This window comes from Lynx rufus, unplaced genomic scaffold (genome assembly GCF_022079265.1).
Source record: "Lynx rufus isolate CCGP_SWC_20201006 ecotype Redwood Valley unplaced genomic scaffold, mLynRuf1.p SCAF_31, whole genome shotgun sequence".
Taxonomy (NCBI): Eukaryota; Metazoa; Chordata; class Mammalia; order Carnivora; family Felidae; genus Lynx; species Lynx rufus.
Genome location: NW_025814847.1, coordinates 912,661 through 931,536, shown reverse-complemented (window position 1 = coordinate 931,536; position 18,876 = coordinate 912,661). Strand labels below are relative to the sequence as shown.

The following is an 18,876-nucleotide window of genomic DNA, read 5'->3' as shown; positions in this document are numbered from 1 at the left end:
GACAGGGCCCTAGGTCTCAAGTATAAGAACCACTCTAGAGTCTCCGCCGCCATCAAAGATGATGGTTATTTTATAATCAGAGGTTAGGGACCCTACTTGACCCAAACATAAATTGCTTTCTTCATTTTTTAATGCACTACATTCCCAGCAAATCCACTGCTTTTACCTTGATCAATTTCCATGTAAAATTCAGTCCAGAACAAACCAATCTGAGCTGGGAGGAGCTGATTGATGAGCTCACTGTCCCAGGTAGCTTGGGGAGTTTAATTAGATTAGCCCTACTGCCTACACTCTAAAAATAACCATAACCCCTGCCAAACAGAAGGTTAAAGAGTAAACTACTGGGGGATGGGGGAAAAAGATCCAGGTGTCATTTTAATTTCTACCCAAGAAAGGCCAGTGACCTAGATCTCTCCTGTCTTAAGGAAAAGGCCTTAAAGTTTTAACCAAATACATGACAAACTATTAACTAAAAACCAAGCAAAGAGGCAGTTAATACAGTGTACGAGAGTACTTTGTGGGGGTGCCTGGGTGGCTCAGCCGATTAAGCGTCCCACTTCAGCTCAGGCCATGATCTCACAGTTTGTGAACTGGAGCCCTGCGTTGGGCTGACGGTGCAGAGCCTGCTTGGGATTCTCTCTCTGCTCCTCCTCCACTCACGCTTCCTCTCTCTCTCTCTCTCTCTCTCTCTCAAAATAAACTACTACAGAGCAATAAAAAGGAGTGGATTACTGACACACACAGCAACGAGGACGGGTCGCAAATACGTCATGCTAAGTCAAAAGGGCAAGACTCAAGCAGCTACGTAACAGGATTCGTCTCATGGGACATTCTAGAAAAGATAAACTACGGGGACAGACAGCAGATCAGTGGTTGCTGGATGGGGGTGGAGAATGGACAACAACCAGGCACAAGAAGACTTCTAGAAACGACGGAGTTGTTGTCCGCCTCGACCATGGGTGGTGGTGTTATGTGAGTATGCATTTGTCAGAGTCCACAGAACAGGTCACTGAAAAAAGGCATAGATTTTACTGTATGTGAATGATCCCTCAATAAATTTGGCCAAACAAAAGAGAATGAGAGAAAGGAGGCAGGGGGAAGAAGTTGGGCAAATGTTAAAGGACAAAGCCCGATCATTAAAAATTAAAAATACTAAATTCTCATGGGGCGCCTGGGTGGCTCAGTCGGTCAAGCATCCGACTTCAGCTCAGGTCATGATCTCACAGCTGGAGTTCAGGCCCCGCATTGGGCTCTGTGCTGACAGCTTGGAGCCTGGAGCCTGCTTCGGATTCTGTGTCTCCCTTTCTCTAACTCTCCCCCGTTCATGCTCTGTCTCTCGCTGTCTCAAAAGTAAATAAACACTAAAAAAACATTTTTTTTTTTTTTAAATACTAAATTCTCAAGCCTGTGACAGTAACAAGTCAGCTAAAGTGGTCAACACACCACAGTAAATGAAGGCAAAACATCAGGTCTTCTTGTTTGAAAAAGAAAGTGTGGGAGGAATTTTACTGTGACCAAAGCTGCCCGTGACTTACCAGCAGCACCATTAAAGGCAAGCGAGGGGTGCCCGGGTGGCTCAGTCAGGTAAGCGTCCGAACCCGGTCATGATCTCACAGTTTGTGAGTTTGAGCCCCATGTCCCCTGCTTGGAATGCTCTCCCCCCCACCCCCCTACCCCTGCCTCTCTCTCAAAACAAATAAACACTAAAAAAAAAAAAAAAGGCAAGATAGGCAAGATGAAGCCTAAACTTCTAAAAGACCCCAACACCTAGTTGGTGACAGCTAAATGTATCAAGAACCGAAAGCAATTCAAAATAGTTCCAGTGGTTGTACTGTTATTTTGTATACTTACTGCTTTTATTTTTCAAATTTCTCTTAAATTAAATTTCATTTTAACTCCTTTGTTAGGAAAATAGGTCTGACAGTTCTACCTCACCTCAGGCCCAACAGGCACATCTACTCCTCCAAACGGTACCGCCACTGCTCCCTTTACTGAGACCCAAGCTCACCGACACACGAGCCCGGAGCGCTCCGGGCGGCCCGGTGCCTGGCGTGGTGCGCCTCCCTCTGCGAGTCAAGGGCCCCGTTCTCCTACACCGACACCCGTAGTTGGAGCAAGTTTTAGAATTTCCTCTGAAACTGAGAAACAGTGGTAGGAAATACTTCAATTATTGGTAAAACACCTACCAGAGAGCCACACGGTCTCGGGTTGCTCTTGGGAGGACAGACATCCCAACACCCCCATCACGGGACAGCTGTTCAGGGCCAATCTCCATCCACGGGCCTAATTTACCTCTTTACCCTGGGCTCTGCGGTCCATCTGGAATCGACCAGTCCTACTTTCCCCATCCCCAATTGTGGAGTTCAAGCTGAAATGGTTCATTTTAAATCCTTTCTCCTCACCTTACCATTTCTTTACTTCACAATAAACACTTCTGGCCAACCTTCCCGCCACCAGCCACACTCCATCGGTATGGAGTTTATTCACCAGACAACCTCACGCACTGAAATTCAAAGGATAACCCAAAGGAAACTGAAACTCATACTATAAACCACGTTTCCAGGGGGGTAGGTTCTGGGCCACTCTCTATTAAGTGCCTGGAGGGGCTGACCACACTGCCCGGTCTCCCCTGGTAAGCTGGACGGAGGAGCAGAAAGAGACCATACGTGCTTCCGGATCAGGGAAGTTAATGTCCGTCAGTTTTTTGTTGTGCAGACTTCACAGCACAAGGCAACCTAACTGCATGGCATTCGAGCTGCCCCTGCTTATCCCGATTACAGGGCTCTGGCACCACCCAGTGGCCCATCTACACACAGACAAGCTACTAACACAACAACGTACAAGGCACTACAGGAGCTACAAATACAGACAAGGCAGTCATGATCCCCTCTGCAGCCAATCATCGATTAGGAAAAATGAGTACACAACTACGATACAAGTGATCCAAGCACCAATCACGGTTACAAAAAAGATAAACTGGGCTTTAAAGGAAGGACAGGATTTCAGGGCGTAAAGGTGAGAAAGACCAGGACAAGGATGAGAAAATACATGGAGGATGAAAAACATGTTCAAGTCTGGTTTGGCTGGCTGGTGGGGTACAGCTGATTAGTTAAGGAGTGCAGGAGGTGTAGGGGTGTGTGTGTGTGTGTGTGTGTGTGTGTGTGTGTGTGTGTTAGGCATCAGGAAGATTATTTTGTCAAGGATAATAAGACCGACAGAAACGGACAAAAACGGAAGGACAAACCAGTTTAAAGGCTGCCATGGTTGTTGAGGTAAAAAGCAATGAGCACCTGTCTTAGGCTGGTGGCAGAAGACATTAAAAGAAGAGAATTGATGTGAGAACCCTGTAGAGGTAAAACTGATGGCTCAATGGTAGTTATGAAGCTCACAAAGTCAAAAAGACAAGCTTGAGGCTGGGTGCCCAAGGGAAGTCAATCCCACAAATGAGAAGCTGGCATGTGGGAGAAGAGATGAATTTGATTTTATGTTTAAAATCCAAGTCGACACGTCAGGAAGGTAGCAGAAAACAAGTGTAGGTCTGAAATTTGAGAAATCGGGGTCACAGATACAGACTTGGGAACGACTTACACGGAGAAGCTTCAAAATCAACTACCTTATAAACTTTACCTCACTCAACAACAAAAACGTATGTACCCGAGAAAGGTGAGAGAGTCCGAGGAAACAATCCCGGGTTAACATCTACCCCTAGAGAAAGTAGTAAGAGGGAGGCAGGAAAATGCTCAGGAGAGCGGAAGGAATAAGGAGTGCTAGGTGTCTTGGAAGTCAAGAGATAAAAAGGTTTCAAGAAGGTGGGGACGGTCCATGTAGAAAGAGAGGGAGAAAGAGAGAATTCCCATTTCAAATGCTACAGAGAAGCCCAGAAAGACGCGTACTGAGAAAAGGCTCGAAGAGTCAGAGAAGCTGTCCATGGAATTACCTCAGATATGAAGGGAGAATGTCATTTCCTCCCTCTTCAAGGATCATAAAAGGACTCAGTTACCTCTTCAGTTGAGTCCATTAAAGTTATTTCCTGAAAAAATTCATCAGTCTACCAATCAATCATCGCCTGAGACCCATGTTTAAACAATTCAGTGTTTTTTTTTTAATTTTTTTAATGTTTACTTTTGAGAGAGAAAGAGCGTGAGCAGGGGAGGGGCAGAGAAAGAGGGAGACACCGGATCGGAAGCGGGCTCCAGACTCCGAGCTGTCGGCACAGAGCCCGACGTGGGGCTCGAACCCACAAACCGCGAGATGGTGACCTGAACCGAAGTCGGACGCTTAACCGACTGAACCACCCAGGCGCCCCAGAAATGTTTTTATTTATGCAGTCATGTGGACAGACCTTTTATTCTTTAGATACGCTCTTATAAGAAACACCGAATTCTTCCTTTGAGCTCATTTGCTTCATCACTCGGCACTGAAGAGCCCGGTTTTTAAAGACAGAATCTGGTAGAACAGAAGGGTTTCTGGTGTCAGTCGGACCTGGGTCTGACTCTGCCTCTACCACTCACTTTTACGTTTGTTTCTCCTCCTATAAAACGGGACGATACCATTACCCTGCAGAAGCTGGTTTAGAGAATTAAAGACATGTTTGCAAAGAGCTTGTCTGTACCTGGGAGGTACGTGTATTTTCTTTCTGGCTTCTCATTTCTGGTTCCAGACCACATTTCCTAGAGAAGCCTGGGCGTCTTCACCACCCAGCAATGATCTTCCAAACACTGTACACAAATGAGGACACGGTTCTAAGTCTAGGAAATCTGTTTACCTGTTCTCATTGACCTTTTAAAGACTCAGAGATCTGCCAATATCTCTCGAGCACATCCATGCTCTACGAACTGCAGGTAAAGCAATATACCCAGGTGCCTCTCTCTGAGTTCTCCCTCTTAAAGGCTCATCGGACGGCCAAGATGAGGACCTCAAAGCAATCCTCACAGGTGACGAGGAAGAAAATAAAGAATTCCTGCATCAACTATACTATGAACAAGAAACTTCTTTCCTCCTTTGGATGAATGCCTCCTCTCCCTGTTGGTAATTCCAAATGTCCTGTGTTTACAGTTTATTGGCTTTAATTCTAGTAACAGTATTTCAGAGTATGTTAGGAATGCGCTCTAAACCTTAAGTGCTGTCTGCGGCAACAGACTTAAGGGACCTTTTATGACAACATTTAAGCCCATTTACCTCAGTTTAAATGATTCTAAGGAAAATTCATTTCCAAGGAAACTCCACTGTGTTTCCACGATGAAATGATTTACCTTTACATGAGAATCCAGCCCCCATTACCAGTTTTTGCACTCACACTGCAAACTGTTCTTTAATCGCTGGAAAGGAGATGGAAGTGTGATGCTCCAAAGATAGAACTTATAATAAAACAGTAAAACGGAAAGTCTCAAAACCTCAAGAAGTGCCCTCCTACCTGCACTAGGTGAGAGGGAAGAGTCTTAATGCTGGGTCCTAAAATAAGGTCAAAAACACGTCTGATAACGTGGCAGTGCTTAAACTACACCAGGGGAATACAGCCTCCTGGCTACCACTAGAGGTAAATCCTACGACAGGTTTCCAGATGGCTGAGAAAAACCAGAACAACAACAAAATGACATGAGAAGGAAGCATGGATCTCCTTACACAGGATCCGTACCAGCGACAAGAGCAAAAATCTCACCTCTCACACGCGATACCAAAAATGTCGCCAATAACCCAATCCATTACACATACTCCATTTCATTAAAAAGATGCCATCTGTGTCATATTAGTCACCCCCCAGGCCCTATCTGCAAACTCAGGGCAGACTCAGTTCATTAATTTATCTTAGGCATGCACACTCCAGAGGTGAAGGTAGCACTTGAGAAAGTGGGCTTCTGGCCCAGAAACCAGGTCCTACAGAGACACAGATAAAAGCCTGCTCTAAAGAAGCGTGACCGAGTCACCAAATTCATCACACACTAACTTTCAAAGACCTTTCAAGGACTTTCTTCTCCAAGAAAATAACTGAATCAGTAAACAAGAATTTCTGACCAATCCTAACCGTGGCACAGTTCCTCTATTATATGCACAAAAACATTAAGATGAAGTTTTCATTATTACTGTGAAGCTAACCTAAAATCATTGGCAGGTAGCTTTGACATGAAGATATACACGTGTCACTACCTCCGCGTCCGCTGCTGGTTCAATTCTTCCAGTTAGTTGCCCCAGGTTCCAAATTGGTTGAGTGTAAGCCGATTATCTTGGCTTACTGATAATTTGTTTTTTTAAAAAAGAAAAAGCTAATTCAGTCTTAACGACTAACTTTAACGCCAATGTTATGCAAAAAAAACCCTCTTAATTCTGTCTTTTATAATCCGGAAAATTCCTAGACATGTTTAGAATAACTTTTCTCCAGTAGAAACAATCCAGAAACAAATCTATCTCCTGAAAACAAAGGTTAATTAGTCACTGCAACTCACCTGATAGAACACAGGACCGAGAGCATGAAACTCGAAGGTCTCAGTCTCCCACAACAGGGCACACTTCTGCAGAATGTCTTCTAGAGTCCTTTTGCTTTTGAAATGTCAGTATTGTTTTAAACAGGCCACAAAAAGGCTGCTTTCTTTTACTCTCTCTGCAGACAAGCTTGTCTTAGGTTGGTCCTAGTGAACGCTAAGGATCACAGCACTGGTACTGGTTCCTATACATTCCACAGACTGCTGTATACAGTGCCCTGTCAGGCTGGTGGTGGGAACTAAGGTCACAGTCACAAGCATACCTACCCTCCCACTCAGCCATGCTAGGAAATACTTCCTACTAAGATGTGACAATTCTTATGCGACGCCCTGAAATATAAAATAACTTCAGAAAAGTAAGAATTTTATCGTTGTGGCCCACAAACTAAGAATACTGGTTCACTATATACACAGATGTCACCTGAAGCACAGAAGGTGAAACCCCTGGGGGAGGAGAGATTCTCACCCAGCACACAGAGTAATAAGGAACAAAGTTATACCTTTTTCAACATATCTCCTTTTCTCCTCCCACCCCACCCCTCTCCCAACACAGATCTCCAGATCTCACAAAAACATAAGTAATAAATCAGGGTGCCTGGGTGGCTCAGTCGGTTAAGCATCTGACTTCGGCTCAGATCATGATCTCAGGGCTCGTGAGTTCGAGCCCCGTGTCGGGCTCTGTGCTGACAGCTCAGAGCCTGGAGCCTGTTCTAGATACTGTATCTCTGTCTCTCTCTGCTCCTCCCCAACTCGTGCTCGCTCACTCTCTCTCGCTCTATGAATGAATAAAAACAGTAAATAATAATAATAATAATAATAATGCAGTCTCAGTCCACCTCAACACCCTCTACCCAAGTCTACTTTTGGTGGTGGTGGTAATGAAAGCTGACCAAGTCTAATTTGGTCACTGGCCTGAATGAATACAGTTGATTTCACTGCGACGTTATCAACACTTTAATTTTCATGTGCCCTTACCTCCCCCAAAAATGTAGAAGAAAAGCCAACAAGAGAAGGTTAAAAACCTGCATCTATGCCATCATGCTGTTAAGACGGGCCAGCTGGGAAGATGAAATAAAACGCTCCACACTCCTAGCTCCCTAGCCCAGACTCACTTCCGAGAACAAGGAGACCTTTTCATGGTCTAGGCCTCTGATGATCTATTGATGGGGGTCACTGCAGAGCCCAATAGCTTGAAAAAATGTATTCTCGTCAAGGCAAAAAAGGAAAAGGCATAAGGGGTAGCTGGAGCAGAGGCAGTGAACGCTGAAGCAGCAAGGGAAGGAATTCCAATCCTCGTGTCAACGCTGACCAGGTGTGCATGAACAGAGACCAAGAGAAGGAGGCGATGAACTAAGGAGGTACACTGATGTTTAGTCTAAGAATGCATTTATTTAGAGAGACACATACACACGGACATCTAGTTATTTCCGCTGTTCTCTGGTCTTGAACCCCCACCACACTGACTCCAATCATGTTCAGAAGATAACTGTAGATGGGTGCCTACAAAGCAGACATGACATCTAAGCTGACCAGTTAAAAACGATTCACAAAAAATAAAAAGGAAACTACGTTGGAAAGCAGAAGGCAAAGAAGTAGAAACTGGCGCATGCCTTATTCAAAGCCATAGCAACAATGTGTAAAGAAAACAGAAGACATTTTTTTAGTGTCTATCATGTGCTAGGCACAATATAAGAGCTTCACACAGGTTCCCTCCCACGAGACCAACAATGACTGTAGGAGGTAAGTGGCGTTATCCCACTTTTAGAGATGTGGCAATTAAGAGTCAGACAAGTTTAAGTAGCTTGCCCAAGGTCACATGGCCAATAAATCTTAGTACAGTAGTTAAGTTCTGATCTGTCCAGCTCTAACGGCTGTACTTATCTGTCTCAATGACACACAAACATGCCCGGCTGATGTTCCAATCAGGACACCACACGGAACAAAACTCAGCAGTGTCCCACTCAACCTTTACCTACTACCTATCCTGAACGTATGAAGACTCAGCCAGGCCTCCCTCCCAGAGCCACTCAGCTCTTCTGTCACATCCCGTGGACTTCAACCACAGCACTATCCTCCGCTACCAGAAACCCAGGAGTCTTACAAAAACTACGTTTACGAGTATGTTCTGACTCCCTCTCTGACCCTGGCCTGTGCTGTTGAATGCACAAGATGATTCCTCGGCTGACCCCAAATTCTTCAGACCGGCTATTAAAGAGCAGCTGATTGGTTTTTTTTTTTTTAACCCCAACTTTACTACGATGTCCTGCAAAACTGGAATTCCGAAGTGGACTGAACTCGGACGCCGACCTCCCAGCACCACTTCCCAGCTTTCAGGGACAAGCAGCTGAAGATTCTCCTCCAAACACAAATAACAATGCAAAGCCCTGAGAAGGGAAGAGACTGGATTTGACAAAAGGCTGAAGAGAACTCAGGCAGACTAATTCCCAGCTTTTAACAACGTAAGAAACACGATCCACAGAAAAGCAACACACAAGGCAAGTGAATAAAGGAAGAGGGGGACACATTCCCTTCTAGGCTTAACGAGGTGGGGGGGGGTGCGTTATTTGAAGATACACAGCAACAGTTTAGGACAGAAAGTCAAGACGCCCACAGCCCATAAAACTTGTCAACGTAATTTAACCGGAGCTGGAACACAGCCAAGAACAACACCCCAACTCTTTGGGATACTGGGGTAGGAATTTTATGACTGTAGTGGTCAGCACTTGGGCATCAGGGTAGGGTCTGTCTTGGGCTCAGGAATTTAAATGCCTTCAACTCCTACTCACCTTTCCTTCTTTATCACTGAAGTTGGGCCAGGCTGAGCTCCTGAGAAAATAGGTCGGTTGATTCACTGAAGGGCTGAGAAAAGTTAAAGTTTAAATGGCAAAAGTATCTCTACTGACCATAACACAACATATCTGTGAATACATTTTAGTTTCTTTTCAGACCTCCTCGGCACTGTTTAAAACCAGAGTAAGTCCGACTACTGAATAAATAACCCAGGCAGTTACAGAAACACCACGAACCAGGCAAGTCATCTCCCAGCTCCGCTAAAACGTTAAAAGTCATTTAAAAGGAAAACCTGAATCTTGTCGCTGCTAACCCATAACCAAACCTCTCAACGAGAAGCCACAGGGCAGGGGGGAAATCCCGGAGAGAATGTGATAGCGTTAGTGCCGGTTTGTTTACAGAGACTCCAGCGACAATCATATGAGTCAGAAATTCAAGCCACCAGATGCTTTCCAACTAACAGGGAGCAAATGGTACGGTTCTGCGGGGCCCTGGAAGATCTGGGGGTGAGGGGAAGCAAGCTGCGAGAATTGTATTACAAAGGGAGCGAGACCAGACGGCGACAACTGACTTGGACCTCGGCCTTCCGTACAAGGTGCTGGGCCCGAGAACTCGGGATGGGGGAGGGGGGCACACTGCGCGGTGGCCCCGAGGTGACGGGGAGACGCAGGGCGACCGCTTCCCCCAGCCTAAGGGGTAAACACGCGCACCCAAACGGGTCACCCGAGCAGCAAAGCCGTCCCTGTGGACCGTGGGGCAGGCTCTTGGGGGCAACCCCAGGGCTGACCTGAGGCAAGGGCAGCCAGTCCTCCCGGCGGAGACTCGGGTCAGGGCCAGGAGAAGACCTGAGCCCCGGGAGCTTGGGAAAGGAATCCAATCTATCCTGAAGGGGAGCGGGCCAGGGGCGAGGGGGTCAGGCCAAGCCGGAACGAGACACGGACCGGGTAGGTCAAGGGGGGGGTGTCCGGCTGGGGCAGTTACAAGCACGGGAGCCGGCGAGGCTCAGCAGCCCGCTTCCCGTCTTGGGTCATCCTTCTGCCAGCGGCTGCTCCGACTGTTCCAGGCCCAGCCGCCCCGTCCACTGCCGCCACCAACGCCGCCGCCATCTTACACTGGCCAGCGGCCGCCACCACCACCGCCTCCGCTCTCGGCGCTTGCGCCTGCGCCGCCACGCTTTCCGGCCCCGTTTGCGACGAGGTGCTGGAGAAGACTGAAGGAAGAGTGGTCGCGCGAGCTCTCGGCTCCCAGCCCTCCGCGGAGGACGCAGAAGGGGCGGGGCTTAGGGCCAACGGCAAACAGAGCAAGGGGCGCGTGCGCGCTCCCGTGAGGCGAAGCTGTTTTCGCGGCGTGTTTGGAGGGGCTCGCACCTCTCGCACGGCTGCGGGCAGACGCGCGGGTAGGTGGCCTCCCGGACTTGTGGCTGCGGTGGAACCGAATTTCCCTTCCAGCGGACTGGAGGGCAACCTCCTGGGCGGCCTCCATTTCCGCCCTGTTTTTGAATACTGGGAACAGGCAGTGCTTGCCAGGCTCCCTGTGGAAACCCCATTTCCTTTGAGGACCTTGTTTCCTTAAGTGGTTTCAATCCCTTTGAGACCCGCTTCCCCGCGAGAGCTTCCATTTACCCATTTTTAAATGAAGGGATTCGGAAGCTTCAGATGCAGCTGAGCGATTCAAGAGGCTGTTTCTCCGAAGGGGGAGGCGGGGGGGGGTGTCGCAAGTTCCGCAGAATGGGCTTGGTGGCGGACGCTGCTTGGCTCGGACACCTGAAGGAAGCTTGCAGGAGATCCCTGGAAAGGTTGCTGCGAGGCGCAGGGCATTTTGACCGGGTCACGGTGCAAGAACCTGACCCCATTCACCTCTACCATTACCATCCTATTAGAATGCATTGTATGTTACTTATGAACATATGAACGCCTAGCTGGTTTGTCTACTTCCATGATTGACTTCCTAGTTAGAAGGCAGCCAGACTGGCGGCCTAAAATGTAAGTCAGGCCACATTATTGCCCCCAAAGCTTCCCTATCTCACACACACACACACACACACACACACACACACACGCACACACACACTGGCTTCCAAAGAAGGCCTTACATGACCTGGCACCTATTTGTCTGATTTCATCTCCCATACTGCCTACCTCTGCTCTAGCGTTGTTGGCCTTCACTCTTAGCTGCAGCCAAAGCACGATCCATCCCTAAGGGCTTCTGCATTTGTTCCCTCTCGGGATTTTCCTCTATCAGATCTTTACTAGGCTTGCTCTCTCCACTCAGATCTCTACTGAAATCCTCCTCCTTCAGAGAGGCAGCTCTTGACTGTTCCAACTAGAATGATACCCCACACCACCATCCTCCTCTGCCTTCTCACTCTGCGTTGTTTTTTCATAACGATTTTTACCTGTGACATTTAAGCTATAATTATGTATTTGTAACTGGAAAATACCATAGAATATAAGCTCTATAGTGGCAGGAACTATGTCTTTGTCACCTTTGTCACCCCAACATCTAGAAGAGGACCAGAGCACAAAGCAGCTGTCTGATGCCTCCCCATTCCAACCATTCTTTCATTCACTCCATCAGCATATACCGAATTCCTATAGCGTCCGTAAGCTCCTGTCCTAGGTACTGGGGCTGAAGCAGTGAAGAAAACACACCGACGTTCCTGCATTCACAGAACTTATTTATCAGTGCAGAGGGTTGGGACTGTAAAGGGAGGGGAAGGTCACAAAGATAATATTAAGAAGACTAGTGGAAAATGAAGCAGGGTAAAAGCGGGTTACCTGAGTAGGTGTGCTCTTTTACAGAGGCGGTTCAGGGGAAGGCCCTCTGCCGAGGTGACATTTGAATAAAGATTTGAAGTGAGAGAGTGAGTCATATACACTGGGGGAAGAACCTTCTAGGCAGAGGAAACAACAAGGTAAAAAGACCTGGAGCTTGAGTGGGCTTGGTGTATTCAAAGAACGGCGGGGCAGCCAGTGTGGCAAAAGAGGAGATTAGAGAAACGTGATCAGAGATGACTCCTAGATTCATAGACCAAGAAGACGATTTAGGATTGTATCTCCTACAGGTGCTAGGAAGCCATGGAGGGTTCTGAGTAAAAAGGTGACACGATCTGATTTATAAATGAAGAGATTTGGTCTGGTTGGTTCTTTGAACGCTGTCTGCAGGGAGGCGAAATGGAAGCTGAAAGACCAGTTAGGAAGCCGTTGCAAAAGATCTGCAAGGCTAGTGTTGCAGTGGAAGTGGCAGGAAGTGACCGGATTCAGGAAATAACGTGGAAGGTGGCAGAGGTGCCCTGCTAATAGATTGAGTCTGGAGTGCAAGATAAAGAGTCGGGCTGTCTCGGGCTTTTGGACTGGAGCAACAGGATAAACAGTCGGGCCATTTACTGAGATAGAACTCCAGGCAGGAGGGGGGAGCAGGAGGAGGGTTTTTGTTGGAAAAATGTCCAGTTCTATTTTAGACATGTTGAACTGGAGGTGCCTATTAGATTTCCAAGTGGAGCTACTGAGTAAACAATTGAAATATGAATCTGAGGCTCATAGGAGAAGACAATTGCTGGTATAAACTGGGGAGCTGTTAAGGTATAAATGGCATCTATAACCATGGAGTGGGGAGTGCTTACTTAGTTAACATGGAAGAGAAGACAAGCAGAGTCTATATATAAATTGAGCCCTCTAATCCCAAGGCACTCCAACTAGTAAAGGTCAGAGAGAAAAAATATCCAGCAAAATTTATTTAAAAGGAGCAACCAAGAGGGGTGTCTGGGTGGCTCAGTCGGTTGAGCGTCTGACTTCGGCTCAGGTCATGATCTCACAGCTCGTGAGTTCGAGCCCCGCGCTGGGCTCTGTGCTGACGGCTCGGAGCCTGGAGCCTGCTTCCGATTCTGTGTCTCCCTCTCTCTCTCTCTGCCCCTAACCCACTGGCATTCTGTCTCTGTCTCTCTCAAAAATAAATAAACATTAAAAATTTTTTTTTTAATTTTAACGTTTATTTATGTTTGAGACAGAGACAGAGCATGAACAGGGGAGGGGCAGAGAGAGAGGGAGACACAGAATCTGAAACAGGCTCCAGGCTCTGAGCGGTCAGCACAGAGCCCGAGGCGGGGCTCGAACTCACGGACCGTGAGATCATGACCTGAGCCGAAGTCGGATGCTTAACCGACCGAGCCACCCAGGCGCCCCAAAAAAAATTTTTTTAAAGGAGCAACCAAGGAAAAGAACTTAAAACCCCAAAGAGCAAGGAATCCTATGAAACAAATTTTTTAAATGTTTCAAGAAGGGCACTATCAACTCTCATTCCTGTTTAAGAGTCTGAGGGCTAAAAACTGACCACTGGATTTGGAAACATGGAGGTTAAGACCTCAACAAGAGTGACTTTGGTGGAGCTCTGGAGATGAAAACCTCCCACTCTGTGATTTGGTTTCTATGCTCACTGTTTGGACACCATTGCTGTTGCCACCAAATCTTATTTTGGGCTCTCCTATTGCATTTGAGGTTGTGATGATTGTCACCCCTTCTAAATATCCAATCTCACGGATTTCTGTGACACTATGTGTCATAGTTCTATTTATATCACTTGACCATTTATTTCATGAGCTGTTCTCACTCTTCATTCTAAGTGTTCTTCCAAAGTGATCTTATCCATTCTGACAGTTGGGACTACCATCCATGTCCCAGTCTTTATTGCCAATCCAGGCTTCTTCAAGCTCTAGACTCACATACCTGATAGCCAATGGCACTTTTATTTATTTTATTTTTTTTAATTTTTTTTAACGTTTATTTATTTTTGAGACAGAGAGAGACAGAGCATGAACGGGGGAGGGGCAGAGAGAGAGGGAGACACAGAACTGGAAGCAGGCTCCAGGCTCTGAGCCATCAGCCCAGAGCCCGACGCAGGGCTCGAACTCACGGACTGTGAGATCGTGACCTCAGCTGAAGTCGGACGCTTAACCGACTGAGCCACCCAGGTGCCCCGCAATGGCACTTTAAAAAAAAACAAAACAGCTTTATTGAAATGAAATTCACATGCCGTACAGTTCACCCATTTAAAGTGTGCAATTGAATGGTTTTTAGTACATTCACAGATACGTGCCACCATCACCACAGATAATTTTCAACCATTTTTGTCACCTTGAAAAGAAACCGGGTACCCTTCAGCTACCACCCCCTATCTTCCCATCCCGCTGCAGCCTAAAAAACCATTAACTCCTTTGTCTCTATAGTTTTCCCTATTCCGGACTTCCATATGAAAGGAATCATATAATACACTTTGTGTGTGTGATCGGTTTCTTCCACTTAGCATGTCTTCAAGGTTCATCCGTGTTGTATCATGTGTCAGTACTCTGTTCTTTTCTATATCAAATATCGCTCCATTGTATGAATACATCACATCTTGTGTTTCCAATCATCTGCCGACAGTTTGGTTGTTTCTTTTGGCTATTAACGAATAATGCTACCATAAACATTCATGTACAAGTTTCTGTGTGGGTTTATATTTCACTTCATTTCTCTTGGGTATATACCTAGGAGTGGAGTTTCTGGGTCACATGGTTAACTATATGCTTAATCATTTGAGAAACTAACAGACTGTTTTTCAAAGCAGTGGTACCATTTCACATTCACACCGGCAGTGTATGAGGGTTCCAATTCCTCCTCATCCTGGCCAATATTTGTTATCTGACTTTTTAATTTTAGACAGCCTAGTGGATATGAAGTGGTATCTCAGTATGGTTTTGGTTTGCACTTCTCTGATGACTAACAATGTTAAGCATTTTTACACGTGTTTATTGGACATTTCTGTCTTCTTTGGAGAGCTGCCTATTCAGATCCTTTGCTCATTTTTAAATTGTCTTCCTATTACTGAATTGTAAGAATATATATATTCTAGGTACAAGTCCCTTATCAGGTATATTACTTATTATTATTATTTTCTCCCATTCTGTGGATTGTCTTTTCATTTTTGATGGTCTCCTTTGATGCACAAAGCTTTCTAATTTTGGTGAATTTATCGTTTTTTTGTTCTGCTGCTCGTGCTTTTTGGTGGCATATCTAAGAAACCTTAGCTAAGTCCAAAGTTATGACAGTTTTACCCCTCTGTTTTTAGTTATTACTTTTAGGTCTTTGACCTGTTTTGAGTTAATTTTGCATATAATGTGAGGTAAGGATTGAGCTCATTCTTTTGCATGTGGCTGTCCAGTTGTCCCAGCACCCCTGTTGAAAAGACTGTTCTTTCCCTCTGGATGGGTTTGGCACCCATGTGAAAAATCAGTTGACCAAAGATGTAGTTTATTTCTGGACTCTTAATTCTGTCCCATTGGTATCAATGTCTATTCTTGTGCCAATGCCAGACTGTTTTACCGTTGCTTTATAGTGAGTTTTGAAATTGGGAAGAGTGAGTCCTCCTTTATTCCTTTCTCAGGACTGTTTTCTTATTCTGAGTCCACGGCAGTTCCATGTGAATTCTAGAATTAGCTAGTCAATTTCCACAAAGAAGTCAGCTGGGATTCTGATAGGGAGGGAAAGCACTGACTCTTGAGATCATTTGGGGAGTACTGCCCTCTTAATTGATGTTGAGTGTCCTGCTCTATGAAAATGAGATGTTTTTCCATTTATTTAGATCGCCCTCTGTCAACGTTTTATAGTTTTCACAGTATAGTTTTGCACTTCTTTTGTTAAATTTACTAAGTACTCTTTTTTTTTAATTTTTTTAAACATTTATTTATTTTTGAGACAGAGAGAGACAGAGCATGAACGGGAGAGGAGCAGAGAGAGAGGGAGACACAGAATCGGAAGCAGGCTCCAGGCTCTGAGCCATCAGCCCAGAGCCTGACGCAGGGCTCGAACTCACGGACCGCGAGATCGTGACCTGAGTTGAAGTCGGATGCTTAACTGACTGAGCCACCCAGGCGCCCCTCTTTTTTCCCCAAACATATATATATATATGTATTTCTTGAGACAGCAAGGGAGTGAGCGAGTGACCAGGGTTGGGCAGAGAAAGAGGGGAAACTGAGGCTCTGAAGCAGGCTCTGAGCTGACAGCACCGACCCCAATGCGGGGCACGAACTGACAAACCATGAAATCATTACCTGAGCTGAAGTCAGATGCTTAGCTGACTGAGCCACCGAGGCGCCCCTCCCCAAGTATTCTTTTTGATGTTATTGTGAATGGGACTATTTTCTTAACTTCCATTTTTGGATTGTTCACTGCAAATGTATAGAACTACAATGTATTTTGTAAATTGACCCTATATTCTGAGAATTTCCTATATACAAGATCATGCCATCTGTAAATACGGTTTTATTTCTTCCTTTCCAATGTCCGTGCCTTTTATTTCTTTTTCTTGCCTAACTTTCCTGGCCAGAACCTTATATAAGTAGTGAAAGCTGATATCTTTGTGTTATTCCTGATCGTAGGGGGAAAAGCAACCAGTCTTTCACCATTAAGTATAACGTAAGCTGTAGGGATTTCATAGATGCATTGTATCAGGTTAAGGATATTCCTTTCTCTTCCAGACAATGGCACTTTAATGTTTCCAAATTGAACTCACCTTTGCTCTACCTCTGTCAAACTCAAACTGCTCCTGTTCTCCTCTCTTGGTTGGCACCACTGTTCTCCTGCCTTAGGCTACATTCCCTAGAAGCTGAGCTCAGAAAAGGGATTCCATGCAAATGGTACGTTGAGGGAGTGCTCTCAAGTAAAACCTGTAAATGGAGTGAGGCAAGCAAGGTAAGACAGGGGGAAAAGTTAGGTAAAGATAGGGCTCCTACATTTAGCCTCCACTGGGAACTCCTGGCATATACATGGCACATTTGTCCCACCTCGAGGAAAAGGGGGAATTATCTATTATCATTTACTGATAACACAACTAATGATTACATGTCATTGCTGATAATGCAATCTCCAGCAGAATCCCAGCTGACTTCTTCACCCAAACCGGCATCATACCATTGGCCGTGATGCTGTCCCCAGGAGGGAATAACCTTCCAGAAGTTTCCAGAAGTGGTTCCTGTCGGTACAGAGGGCAATTCTCAAGAGGATGCAGCTGTGAGCTATCAGCAGCCAAACCTTACACTTCCTGGTAAAGAGGATCTGGACAGGGTGTCAACAATGTTTATATAGTCCACTTCTAGCATTGCTCAGATCCATATGCTTTGTACATAAGTTCATTCTATCCAGGCATTCTGGCTAACTTCTGGGGACACTTACAAGGGGAGTCCCTAAACTGTAAATGCTATGATCTCCCTTCTCTAGCACCCAGTCTAGAGTCATCTCCCCCTTGACTAGCACTTGTTAGTCAAGATGGCTTACCCAGTGGAGTAAGCCAGACCCTCATTCCTGAGGGTTTTGAGCCCTAAGAGATCATGCCCTTAATCAGGCTGTAATTCTTTACTTACTCATTTATGGTTAAAGCTGAGTATAGGAGGACCAAGAGATATCCCAAGGATCATGTGCGCATCAAACACTTCCCACTGTGTCCATGTTAGCAGCAGTCCTACCTTCTCGTAACAGAGTCAATTGTCCCAAACAGTATGGTAACTTCTTTGCTTGATGGTCTGCAGGCATTAGGAGCTCAAAGCGACCAGATGACGGTCATATCTTTAAGTTTATTGAGATTCTTACGTTGTGCCTGATAGAAGCATCCTCCCCGCACCCCTTACCCCCTGATCCTCAAGTAGATCACTGGGAGTGATGTTGAATAGGGTCACTTCTGTTTCCACCCCTTGGTTCCAGAGCCCTTGGATTCTACCTAGGGGCTGAGGATAAAGCACCCTATTATGGTCATGTAGGTTTACACTGTATTGTAAAGCACAGCACCCCATTCTTGCTGGCCACCAATGCACCTTCAAAAGGCCATCCCAATGCTCTACCGGGTCAAAAGCTTCTGGATGGAAAGGTATTTGGTAACAGTAGTAGACCCCCATTGTCATGCGCCCACTGCTGCACCTGCTTTGTCATTAAATGGTCCCTTGTTCCAAGGCATTATTATGTAGGATCCTATACCAGTAGATCAAACGCGTCTGAGTCCTTGGATGGTAGTACTAGCTAAGGCACTCCAGGCAGGATAAGCAAAGCAAGATATGTGATCAGAATAAGTTGCTGACTTTTCCAGAATGGAATCATTGCCACCAAGTGGCTGGTTGTTCTCCCTGAGCAGTGGTACTGAACTGGGGGATCAGCATTGCTCTTTGTGGCTGACAGGTTAGACATTTAGAATCGCTAGGTCAGCCTCTGGCAAGAGAGGCGTCCAATGCCAAGAGGCCCGTAAACAGCCTCCATCTCTGCCATCAGGGTGATCCTACTCATGGCACACTGGAAGAACTGGGCCAGGTGAGGTTCCTGGTCAAATCGTCCTGTCCATTTGGTTATTAGCTAACACTTTTCTGGTGAACGCCATAGTAAGTCCCACTCTCACAGACCCACCCAAATGCTCTTCACCAGATCTTCTCTCGCATTTTCCTATCTTGCACCTTCTGGGCCCCTGACCGACCAGCCCACTGACCTTGAGTTCACATACACCCTTGCCTCAGGCCACTTCTCACTCTCCAAAGCGGATAATCACTTACACTGCCTAAAGACCTACTGATTGAGAATTTGCCCTCATCACTGACTTT

General features: G+C 46.0%; 1 protein-coding gene across 3 annotated transcripts in view; it reads right to left on the bottom strand.

Annotated features, from left to right (window-relative positions):
• DCAF8 (DDB1 and CUL4 associated factor 8) overlaps positions 1-10,493 on the bottom strand; it is a 41,525-nt gene extending 31,032 nt beyond the window's left edge. Inside the window, exons 1-2 of one of the 3 annotated variants that reach the window (XM_047092643.1) lie at positions 10,378-10,493; positions 9,263-9,335 (exon numbers count right to left, since the gene is read on the bottom strand). The gene's annotated coding sequence lies outside the window, so the exon portion shown is untranslated. The other 2 variants (XM_047092642.1, XM_047092641.1) reach the window with 2 other exon arrangements.
• Positions 10,494-18,876: the final 8,383 nt, after the last annotated feature.